The following is a 13,364-nucleotide window of genomic DNA, read 5'->3' as shown; positions in this document are numbered from 1 at the left end:
CCTGGGTTTGCCAAAAACAAGGGCAGGAAATGACAGTGTATTTGTTGTTGTTGACAGATTTTCTAAAATGGCTCACTTCATTCCTTGCAGAACAACACATGATGCCTCTCATATTGCAGGGCTTTTCTTTAAGGAGGTTGTAAGACTACATGGTCTTCCTAGATCTATTGTTTCAGACAGAGACTCCAAGTTCCTTGGCCATTTTTGGAGGACACTATGGAAAAGGCTTGGAACTAATTTGAACTTCTCATCTGCTTATCACCCACAGTCTGATGGGCAAACAGAGGTCACAAATAGATCATTGGGGAACTTGCTAAGATGTCTCTCACAACAACATGGAGGATCATGGGATTCTATCCTACCACAAGCCGAATATGCCTATAATGATTCAGTCAACAGAAGCACTGGATTGACACCATTTCAGATTGTCTATGGGGAGCATCCAAGAGGTGTATTAGAACTAAGAGACATCAGTCACCTTGATAGAAAGAGTGCCCAAGCACAAGACTTTGCCCAAGTAATGAGGGACATTCAGCAGCAAGTGAAGGACAGGTTGGAAAGGACTGCAGACAAATACAAAAATCAGGCCAATAAGAAAAGAAGAGACCTCCAATTCAAGGTAGGTGACTTAGTGATGGTGCACCTTAAAAAGGAAAGATTGCCTAAAGGGAAATATACCAAATTGATGATGAAGAAGGCAGGGCCATTCAGAATTTTGCAAAGATGTGGCAACAATGCATACAAAATTGAACTACCTCCAGATGTTGGTCTTTCCCCAATATTTAATGTATCAGATTTATATGCATATAAAGAATCTACTGACATTTGTGATGCAGGTACAGATTTAGACAATAAAGGTGATGATTCTCAATTGCCCAAAGCACATAAACCTCAGATTGAATGTATCCTTGATAAGAAGGTGACTAAACAAACTAGGAGGGCAACATACTATGCATACCTGGTCAAGTGGACTGGGTTACCTGCTGAAGATGCCACATGGATGACAAAGGCTGAAATAGAGAAGGCAGGTTTTGTTTTTGACACTATCCCCAACTCAAGGGACTTGAGTTCTTTCAGAGAGGGGTAGTATGGTGCAGAGCACTCCTTGGGAGTATTCCATCTTCTTCATCTTGGCATGTGGAAGACAAAACAGGGCTGATGAGATAGGTGGTAATAACTCTACATCACATGTAAACTCTTTGCTATTCTCATTTGGCCATGTTCTATGTTAATCATATTGACAATGTAATGGGAGTACCTTCTTCAAGGAGTTTTGATGTTTAGTTGAGTTTAGAATAGGATTTGAATAAATATATGCCCACTTGTAAAGGTACATGGTCCTATTTGGTATTCTATAAACCAAGGACCCATGTGACCTATAGGGCTAGTAGCACTAGGAGTCTAGAATAGGTTTATATAGCCTTAAATGGCTCCAAACATGTTTCAAGTTAGGTTAGGGGGTGTCTTGAATGAGTTTGAAAGCAAAAATTGCTACTCGGCAAGAATGCAGCAAAAGTTGCTAGCAACTTTTCAAAAGTTGCTCAGCAACTTTTTAGCAACTTTTCAAAAAAAGTTGGTAAATCAGTTTGCAACCGATCCCAAGGTGGTTGATTGGTTTAGGATGGTTATTTAAGTCATATTCCACCTTCCCAAAAGAACAGGTGGAGATTGTAAGGATTTTGATTGCATTAATACAAAAAACTCTCAGTTTTCATGGTAAAATCTCTGGTTTTTGAATTCTGCACGTGCTGTACGGAAGAGTATCTGCAAACCAATGCGTGGATTCGAAACCTTGGTGTCTTAGCAAACTTTTGCAAGTGGTTTGAAGGTTTTTGGTGAAGGGAGTCGATAGTTATTGTATTTTGTTCTGAAACAGCCACCAAACCCTCCCTTTAGCAAGGGTTTTGTGCAAATGGGCAAATAGAGTGCACCTATTTGACCTCAGGGGCACAAAACCCAATGAATCTGCAAGCCTACATGTTGTTCTTTCATTCTCTAGAATTAGGATCAGTTTCTATGGTGAGAGTACACTTTGCATGCAAGCCCTAGTTCAAGTCTAGGTGTTGGTTTGAACTAGGATTAAGCAATTTTATGAAAATCAGAAGGAATTTGGTTGAATAAATTGCAACTAAGGGCAGAAGTTGTTGAGATAGACATTCCTTGAAGTCACCCAATCATTTCTTTCCATCCATGAACCCATTTCCATACTGTTCCTTTGTAAACCAAGCCTAATAGGGCCCATTAGGTCTGTGTGCATAGGAGAGGTTCTATAGTGCAGGAGTGGATTGGGAATTTGATTTTTTGGGGGATTGATAGAGTGGGATAAAGGGTATCTGAAACCCTAATTTTTTTGTCAAGTTGTTTGGGGAATTTTGAATTTATTGCAGGAAAACAGGGTATGAAGACCTAGTAGGATAACTAGGGGAGTTGTGGATTTTGGTGCTGCAGAAGTTGGAGAGCCCAAATTTTGGGTTATTTGCAGTGTGGGGGAACATTTGGAGGTGTTCCAATCATTGGTTTGTGTTGTGGAGTGCTAGAAGTTGCTGAAGCACTAAAAGGTCTAAATCAGGGATTTAGCCCCTAAAGGCAAATTGGAGACAAAGTTGGATTGAGCCTTCCAAGTATTGGGAGATTGTCTAAACCTTGGAGAAAGGGTTGTTGCAGAGTTTGGTGGATCCTTGAAGTGATCCTAGACTTGGAGAGTGTAATTGTGGGTTGTGTAAGTCCTAAGGACAACTTAGGCCAAATTGGGTTATTTCGCTTGCCACTCTGCATCAGCAAAGAGAGGAGAGACCTTGGTAAATGAAAGGGTCCTACTAAGTGGTGAGATTGAACCAGGACAAAGGAGGAGTTTGTTTCGTACCAGATGCAAGTGTGAAGATAAATATTGTGATGTGATCATTGATGGTGGTAGCATTGATAACTTGGTGTCAGAGGAGATGGTCTCTAAGCTGAAGCTTAAGAGGGAGAAACATCCCCAGCCCTATCGGATTTCTTGGGTGAAAGATGATCATAAGGTCCTGGTAAGTGAACAATGTCTCGTGAAATTCAAAATTGGGAGTTACCATGATGAATTTCTCTGTGATGTTATTCCAATGGATGTTTTCCATCTATTGTTGGGTAGACTGTGGTAGTTTGATAGGCATGCAGTACATGATGGTCATGCAAACACATACTCTCTAACAAAAGATGTAGTTCGCCACAAACTGAAGCCCATGGAAAAGGAAGGTGAAAAGGTATGTAGCAGTGCTAGGATTTGTCTTGTTGATGGAAGAAAGTTTTTAGATGGAATGAAACATCAACGTATGTGCTATGCTTTGATTCCTAGGAAAGATAAAGAAGGTAGTAGTGAAATACCACTTGAAGTTTCAGATTTACTAGGCGAGTTTGAAGATATTATCTCTGATAATGTTCCAGAAGGATTTCCACCAGTAAGGAAAATCAGTCATCAGATAGATTTAATCCCAGGAGCTAGTTTTCCTAACAAGGCTGCTCATAGGATGACTCCTAGTGAAACTGAGGAGCTAAATAGACAGGTTTAGGAAGTATTGAGGAAGGGCTTGATTCGGGAGAGCCTGAGTCCATGTGCAGTACCTACAATATTGGCACCAAAGAAGGATGGAGAGTGGAGGATGTGTACAGACTATTGAGCTATAAATAGGATAACCATCAAATATCGATTTCTTTTGCCAAGAATGGATGATCTTATGGACTGCTTGAGTGGAGCTCAGTACTTCAAAAAGATAGATCTCAAGAGTGGTTATCACCAGATACGGATTCGAGAAGGAGATGAGTGGAAAATGTCCTTCAAGACCAAGGAGGGTCTTTATGAGTGGTTAGTCATGCCCTTTGAATTGACGAACGCCCCAAGAACCTTTATGCGGCTTATGAATGAGGTACTTAAGAAGTTCTTGGGAGAATTTGTTATTGTCTATTTGGATGATATTTTAATTTTCAGTAAGACTTTGGAAGAACATTTATTGCATATTCGTAGTGTCCTTGAAAGGTTAAGGGAAGAGAAACTGTTAATTAATTTGAAGAAGTGTATCTTTGCAAAAAGGGAGTTAGTCTATTTGGGGTTTGTTATATCACCTGAAGGTCTCAAAATGGATCTAAAGAAGGTAAAAGCCATCTTGGAATGGCCTACTCCAAGGTCTGCTACTGAGGTAAGATCATTTCATGGTCTGGTTAGTTTTAACAAGAAGTTTATTAAGAATTTTAGTGGCATATGTGCACCCCTAACTGACACAATAAGAGGGGATAGAAAAGAGTTCAAATGGACTGCAGCAGCTGCGAGAAGTTTTGAAATGCTAAAGAAGAAGGTGACAGAACAACCTGTGTTGGCACTTCCAAATTTTAGAAAGGTGTTCCAGGTGGATTGTGATGCTAGTGGCGGTGCTATTGGGGCTGTATTAAGCCAAGAAGGTAAGCCTATTGCATATTTTAGTGAAAAATTGAATGATGCAAAGAAGAAGTATTCTGTTTATGATCAAGAGTTCTATGCAATAGTACATGCCTTAAAGAAATGGAGGCATTATTTATTGCCAAAGGAATTTGTTTTGTATACTGATCATCAGGCATTATAGTACCTAAATAGCCAAGGTAAATTGAATCAGAGGCATATGAAGTGGGTAGAGTTCTTGCAGAGCTATACATTTGTGTTGAAACATAGAAGTGGAAAATCTAACAGGGTTGCAGATGCACTGAGCAAGAGACAGTTGTTGGTTACAGTAATGCAGGCTGAAGTAGTTGGGTTTGATGAACTTAAGAATCTATACCCTGAAGATCCTGATTTTGCTGAAGTGTGGAAAGCTTGTAAAGAGCCTATTGCTGTAGATAGAACTAAGTGGTTAGACTATCTGATTCAGGATGGTATGTTATTCAAGGGCAACCAATTGTGCATTCCAAGGAGTTTCATGAGGGAAAATCTGATTAAAGAGAAACACAGTGGAGGGATGGCAGGACATTTTGGTCGAGATAAGACCATTGCCATTCTTAGAGAACATTATTTTTGGCCTTAGATTTCACAAGATGTGAAAAAGTTTGTACAGAGTTGCCAGGTTTGTCAAGTTGCCAAGGGATTTAGCCACAATACTGGACTATATCAGCCATTGCCTATTCCATCAAAGCCATGGGAGGACATAAGTATGCATTTTGTTCTTGGATTGCCGAGGACACAAAGGGGCAGTGACTCAGTATTTGTGGTGGTCGATAGGTTCTCCAAAATGGCACATTTCATTTCATGCCACAAAACTCATGATGCTATCCATATTGCAGACTTGTTTTTCAGAGAGGTGGTAAGACTACATGGTCTTCTAAGGAGTATAGTTTCTGACAGAGACACTAAATTTGTGGGGTATTTTTGGAGAACATTGTGGAAAAAGTTGAGAATAGACTTGAAATTCAGTTCCACACATCACCCACAGATTGATGGCCAAACAGAAGTCTGGGCAATTTGCTGAGATGTTTAGTTGGGGATAAGCCCAAGGGGTGGGATTTGATTCTACCACAAGCCAAGTTTTCTTACAATAACTCTGTAAATAGGAGTACTGGTAGATCACCATTCCAAATTGTATATGGAAGTAGCCCAAGGACTGCACTAGAATTGAGGAAGATAGAGCAAGGGGAGAGGACAAGTGCTGAAGCTGAAGAATTTGCTGAACATATCAAGCATCTACATGAGGAGGTTCAAGCACACATTACCAAGATGAATCAAGAGTATAAAGCTAGGGCTGATCAAAGGAGAAGACATAAATAATTCCAAATAGGGGATCTAGTCATGGTACACTTACGAAAAGAAATATTTCTAGCCGAAACTTACAACAAGCTGAAAATGAAAAAATTTGGCCCCTACAAAATTCTGAAGAAACATGACTCAAGAAATGCATATGAGGTGTAGTTGCTAGATGGTATTCACATTTCTCCTATTTTCAACATTGCAGACTTAACAGAGTATCATGATGATGGTGCAGATGAGGAATTGATGTTAGAGCCATGTCCAATTCCTACTTCTAAGAAGGAGGAGATAGAAGACATTCTAGATCATCGTGTGGGTAGGAGTACCAGAAATAGGCAGTATGAAGAGTATTTGGTCAAGTGGAAAGGACGGCCGATAGAGGACTCAACTTGGATTTCAACAGCCGAGGTTTCTCATTTGAGATTTCCTCTACCATTCATAAAGTGATAGGGTCATTTTTTAATCTACCCTGGGTGTCTGATGCAGGAGCATCTAGAGGTATAAGGGCAATCCTGTGTCACCCAAAAAAAAAAGTACTTAGACTTAGTTTCTGTTTCATGTGTTTTCATTTCTGGATACCCATTTGGGTCAAATAAAGGTTCCAACTCTCACAGTTCCACTATCAATGTTCTAGGATAGAGTATTTGAACACTTTGGAATATGTGTAAATGCTAAAAAAATAGGAGTATGTAATTGAGCCATCATTTTGGTGAACTAGAAGGTGTAAATTGGCTAGATGAATTTAAATGTAATTTATAGCATTCCAAAAAAAGAATCAGGTCAAAAGGCTCCACGGTTTGAAAGTTATTGTAGTTTTTCAATTTCTAGAGACCTCCTGAGAATGCTTCAAAGTTAGGTTAGGGGCATTAGCTGACCTCGAAAAGGGCCAAAAAATGGCAAACGAGTGAAGCTAGTCCATAGGGCTATAGAGCACTTCGAGAGCTTTCCAAAAATGTAAACGGTTCGTCAATTGGAGTTACAATTCAAAAGTTATGCCTGCCGAAAGTTCGGTTACCGTTTTTGGATTCTTCTAGATTTGCACCAACTTCTAATGCGGCTTCTGTAGCCTTCTACTTGGTCGGTGGATGCCTACTAGCACTTTTTAGAATGTACTCCTAGTCCTTAACCCTTCGGGGTCTATTTAAGGACATTTTTGGCATTGTAAAAGGCAGTTCGGAGTGGAATTTGAGAGGAGGTACCAAAAGGAGAAATTATCTCCAGTTTTGTGCTATTGTAAGCCCTTAGGGCATGTTTTGAAGTCTATTATCTCTGTACTAAATGTACTAGCTTATTTTCATAGCTAATACAATTTTCCTTTTCTCGTTGTGTCCATTGTAGGCTTGGGTTGTGTCCCCATCAAATCAATATCACACTAGCCCCCGATCCATTTTTATTTCTTGATCCATCAAAGTACATGTTCCATATCCCACTTATATCTTCTTTGGTTTTCATTAAGTTGGGGACTAGAGCACCCTTTTCTAATATATAGTAGGTACCAAGGCCTGTCTCTAAGGTTTCTGATATAGGATCAAACTGATATGTATTGGCCCACTCAGCCAAGAGGAAATCAAGTATCTCAGCTAAGGAAGTGGTAGGCTCATTCACTATATCATTTTCATTTTCATTGGTAGGCTCTGCTCTAATTGAAGCTTTTGTTCCATATCTAGTTCTAAAAAAAATATACAACCAATTAGAAGATATGTAACCACCTATTTGAGTAGTAAAATCCCTTGAAAGACAAATGGCAAAGTGTGGCTTAACCTCAAGAATCAATATATCTTGAACTACAGTACAACCTGGGCATGCATTAAGGCCATTTCAACATTTCTAAGGATTCTAATAGTCTTGATAGTAATACCATCTAACTACAACACATCTTTAACAACGGGTTCATATTTTACCTCTAAAATATTAGTGACACACTTGGGTATTACTAAAGTACTAGCCCTTGAATCAATCATGCAATGGTGAACTAGTTTATCTCCTATAATTAGAGAAACATAAAATGGAGGAGGTCAAAACTCATGGCATTCTCCATGCTAGATGGATGATCTCTGAGTTCAATGCTTTCTAACTCCTGTTGCAGTTACCTCCTTTGTGATGATAGAGTAGTTACAATGTCCCACATAGAAAGGTTCATGTTCATCTTCTTCATCTTCTCTACTACACTAAAAGGAACATTAGATGTTTTGGTGGGAGCCTTAGAAGTAGAAGCTTGAGGTGGAATAGTCTATGGGTTATTCACATTATCTCCGCTTTTACCCTGTCTTTGCTACTAAGAAGCATTGGGAAGCTAATTTGCATTGTGTTGCTAAGCAACTGCTTGTATATGAGGCACTATACTTGATGTGGAAGTCTAATTAGGAGGTTGAGGAGAAACCTCTTCCACAGATCTTCTCTTGCTCTTGGTATTTTAAGCATAGGAATCATGGTTTACATTACCATGTTCTTCCATCAAGTGGTTGATGAAAGAGCAACCATCCTATTGAAAGGTATCATCAGGTTGATTACCATTTTTTTTTGGGAAACTACTTGATCTGGTATAGTTAAAGCCAAGTAAGATTCTACCTTCTAACAAATGTAGTATCCATAGGAGTAGTTATAAGAAGGGCAGGAATCTTGATCTTGGGCAAGGTTGTTCTGAGGACTAAGGCCCTATTTAGGTTGGTGTTCGAAGACTGGGGGTCATTGATAGGTCTATTCTAATTGTGAGGGTGGTTGATAGCTCTATTCTGATTGGGAGGTCTACCATGAATGGAACCTTGACTCTGGAGTTAGAGAGACTTATTATTTTGAGCTTGCTGCCTTTTCATAGTCACCAGCTCATTCCCCATCTTCTACACTACTACACTATTGTCTTCCATCTTCCTTTCTTGGTCTTGCATGCTCCTTTATACATTATGCATCAGTGTATGCATCATGGCCTCAATCTTATCAACCCCATCAAAGGATGTGGAGACTCTTGGAACCACAACAAGAGGTTGACTTATAGAGGAGACATGAATAGGGGCCACAGTAGGTTGATGATTAGGCAAGTCAGGGAAGAAAGGCATTGGGGGCCTTGGAGCTAACTTTCCTCCCTATATTAAAATATTCTCTACTCACTAGTACATTTGAGGTCATTTTTTGACCATTATTGGTCAAAATTTTGACCAAATTTGACCAACCCATTGGTCAAATTTTTTCTAGTCAAAATTTTGACCAACATATTGGTTGGTCAAAATTTTGACCAATAAGTTGGTCAAAAACTTTCAAACATGTTGACACAAGTTTTGCCAAGCATTGGTCAAAATTTCGACCAATGCTGTTAGAAAACTGCCCAACATTGGTTGAAATTTTGACCAATGCTTGGTTGAAAACTGCCAAACATTGGTTAGAAATTTCAACCAATGTTTGGTCAAAATTTTTTTGAGGCTCACACTTGTTGAGGTCCACTTCAGCAATGGCCCTTCCTATGAATTTTTTTTCTAAAACCTTTCCAATGAGATAATGTGTTATGAGCTCTTCATCAGTGGGATGGAACATGAATCCAGGAGGTAGTCGTGCATCACCCATTTCATGACTGTAACTAAAGTTAAGAGCCTCTATTATTGAATTCTCTTCCCTATCACCCATATTCATTTCCTTTGCTATGGACAATAGGGAAGAGAATTGAAATGTCCCTTTCTCTAATTTTACATGGTATTTCCAACCTCAAATGAGATCTTTAAAATCAAACAACCAATATTACAAAGATCAACCAATTTCCCAATAAAACCCAAATCGGGTATGTCCAAATTAGTGCCAAAAAACTTCACAACTTCACAAATTGCTAATAAATCTGAGAATGGACATTTTTACAGAAATTTTAGCATCATAACAGCCTACAAAATGAAATTTCCAGATTTGTATAGCCTTTACACAACAGCTCACAAATGTAGGACAAAATTATGCTCAATCGGGCTCCCGAAATTAACAAACAATGCCCGAAAACACCACAAAACACTCATAAAATATCTCAGAAGTTTAATCACGACCCAATACATATATTCAGCTCTATTTTAATATCTTAAAGTCTGAAATACAGCAGCAACCAAAACTGATATGAAATGCTCAACTGAAAACACCAAACTCATGCAAAAAACACACCCAAAAATCCACAAATCTACACTGTTCAGCACAAAGGCAAACTCTGTATGAGCATGCACATGGAATGACTTCAAACTCCCATCCTTAGCCTTCCTGGAAACTTGCAAACTCCCATTCTTGGGTCTCCCTGGAAACCTGCAAACTCCTGTTCTTGGGTCTCCTTCTCCACAGGTTTGGCAGCCTCTGAAGAATAACAAAGAATGAGCAAAAATCAAGTTCTCCTCCCTGCCCAAAATGCCTCCAAACCCCTTAAAAGAGGCCATAACTGTAACTCACGTCCAAGAGAGGTTAATGAAACATATTTTAATAATAATTTCATTTATTAGTCCAACGGTTTTCAAATATTAACCCCCCTTTTTCCGAAACTTCACTTTCTTGAGCCTGCCTGTCTTAGCAAAGATTATTATTTTTTTATTATTTGAAAAGGGGACATGACAAGTCCTCCCCTCCCCAAACATTGCTTGTCCTCAAGCAATGGCTGAACGATAAACCAATCAATCCACCTAGATCCCAAATGTAGTCATGAACTATACTACTACCAATTAACACAGGCTCCTGCAATATCTTCTGCAATATGACCAAGAGGAATCCATAATCAAACTGACAATTATAGCTCAACCAAACTCCAAAATCACCACCACCATAGTCAAAAACCCATGAGACACAAACTCTTAGAATATCAGAACCCAAGTAAAGTGGACAAATCAAACTGCCAACACAATAAATACCATCAACGCATCCCACTGGCCTATACGAAATGTACAATCCAACTCTGCAACAATGGTGAATGCTCTCATATGAAACTATACCAAGTATGGAGAATCCACACACTGTACAAGTCCTGCAATCAACACAACTCTGTAGATCATTGGCCACTGTCTCATAACCATAACTCCCATGCACCCCTAATGGTGAAAAGCCATCACAAGATGAACAACAAGAAATGGAACCCAAACCAAATTTTCCTACCATCAACTCCTCAACACAAGGATCAATTGCTAACTGATGTACATACCCTGCTGAAGCATCACTCCAAAACTCCTGCTCTAAGTCATGTATTATCAAGCTATCAATTGCAGGACCTATCACCATGTCGTGCCCATCACAACTCTCATCCCGAGGCATCAAACTATTCCATAACTGATGATAAGCACTAGGAACCAAAGTACATCTTTGTATCATAATCTCATTAACATGGTCATCAAAGGTAAATTGATGAGCGTACCTCACAGTGTAATGCTGATAGAATGCGCCAATCTCAGTTAGTGGCTCAGACTGTAATCCAGATGAAACTAACTGCAATTGATCATTAACCATGTTGGAATTGACAACTATCTCTGAAGATATCACCAAGGGAGTAGTATTACTAATAGGAACCATGCCAACTGTCGACTCACCAACATCACACATGCTCTTTGATACATCTCTAGTCTCTGTGCCATCAGTACTAAAGGCCACCACCATGTCAGGCATACAACAATCTGCTACAAAACCCAACTCAACTGAACCTGACTCTAGTGGGAATGAACCTGATATGCCAATGTTAGTATCAAGGATGGATGCATCCCCATCTCCACTGTCTCTGAAAATATCGTCCATGGACATCCTTGGATCACCAAACACCATAGCTTGTGACTGTATAGAATTAGGTAAAGACTGTAGCCACTCTAACTCCATGGTCCCCTTAGCCAAATGAAACTGTGACTCCTTGAAAGCCAACTGTGTACTCTCAAGAATCTCAGAAGTCACCTCAAGTTGCTCAGTAAGCTCACTCACCTCATCTTCCTTGGCCAACAATGCATCATATGCTGTATTGCCCCACTCCATAAGATAATCTCTGTCAGCTACCAACTGCATATAATTCTGTCTCAAAATCTGAATAGCCTCCCATAAAGAGTGGATCTCTGTCAAGGAAAGATAACTGCCTTCCTGCTCATCACTAGTAGGAGAACCCCATCCATAAACTGCTAACAACTGACGAGCAGCATCAAAATGTTGGCAAGTGATAGCAATGTCTTAGTCACTAACTCTTAACTGATTAGGCACATGATGGCACTGGCTTGACTGTCTCCTACAAACCTCCTCTGATGCACTGTCTAAAGGAGTATCCTCAAAGTCACTAGTCTCTAGAGTATTACAATCCATACCCTGTGAATTAAATCTAAAGCTCATATCACCATACAGAGTATCAAAAACATTAGCACTGCTGTCCAACTCCTCTGTACCCAAGGAAACTAAGTCTTCAAAACTGCCCACTACATCCTCCTGGATGTCATCAATGCCAATATGATCCTGGGACTCATCTGTACACACTACCAAATATGAAATATCATCAACACATTCCAACAAGTATGGTCGACTAGATATATGAACAAAGCCCAACACCGGTGTATAAAAACTAATACAAACATCGGATAAGCTCCTGGCACAAGAAAAGACAACACTGTGCAATCTGCTAATCAAATCCATGGTAGCACCCAAACAATCACTGCTACCAAAAAGTGTTAATGATTTACAGTCAACTGAACCCCAAATGCCAATATAAGAATTTCGAGTCCATATTTGTAAACTAGAATTAGCTGGTAACTCAAGCAAAATCTTGACTTGAGTAATATGACCAATACCAACTAACTCCACATACCTGTCATGATGAGATAATGTAGTGACATTACTGTCTTCACACACCTTCAGCTGGTGGGATAAATCATGTGAAGTACTACTAGCCTTAACCTCATGTGACGAAGCATCTAACTGTGCCCGGTACTCTCTCTCAGAAAAGTCATCAATGCTCAATGTCTGCTCATCTACACCAGGTATCTCACCATCATGCACAACAACATCCTCATAATCATCATCCTTGAGGTCAAATCTATCTATCATTCTTTGACTAAAATCATCAAATGTAGTTACCTGATCATGACCTTGAGTAGTCATTCCATGATACCACCAATCATAGGCTGCATCTTCCAAGTGTAGACTTGCAATTTGAACAACATCACTCTCCTTCATGGGGTTAAGTGTGAAGAAGGTCTGTAATTTTTGTAGCCATGCTCTAGCTGAAATTTTATTTGTTCCATCAAAAGTAGGTGCTATAAACTTGCTTATTTTATTTTTGAGCTCTCTTCCACTTATGTCATGCTCCCTTCTGTACTCTTTCTTGGGCATCAAAGTGTTCATCATATCCACATATTCTCTAAAAGTAACTGAACTACGAAACTCATCATCTAAGCCATTATAAGTAGCTCTTAATGTAATCAAGTTACCTATAACCTCTTCCATAGGATTAATGGCTGGATTTGGTACTGGTGGCTCATCTGCAGGCAAGAAAATAGTTTTGGTTGATTTAGATGGTGTGGATTTCAGATTTCTTGGCTCCTCTGAAGTGCTCCCTTTCTCATTAATAGATGCAACTCCTTGTAGTTTTTCTGTCAATATTCGCAAAGCCTCTCTAGTTTCTGCCAAACTATCCACTGTTTGCTTCTGAGTATTTTGGATGTCT

This window comes from Cupressus sempervirens, chromosome 4 (assembly GCF_028749045.1).
Source record: "Cupressus sempervirens isolate cs-2001-9-10 chromosome 4, ASM2874904v1, whole genome shotgun sequence".
In the NCBI taxonomy this organism is placed as follows: domain Eukaryota; kingdom Viridiplantae; phylum Streptophyta; class Pinopsida; order Cupressales; family Cupressaceae; genus Cupressus; species Cupressus sempervirens.
Note: the sequence above shows the minus strand (reverse complement) of the source record.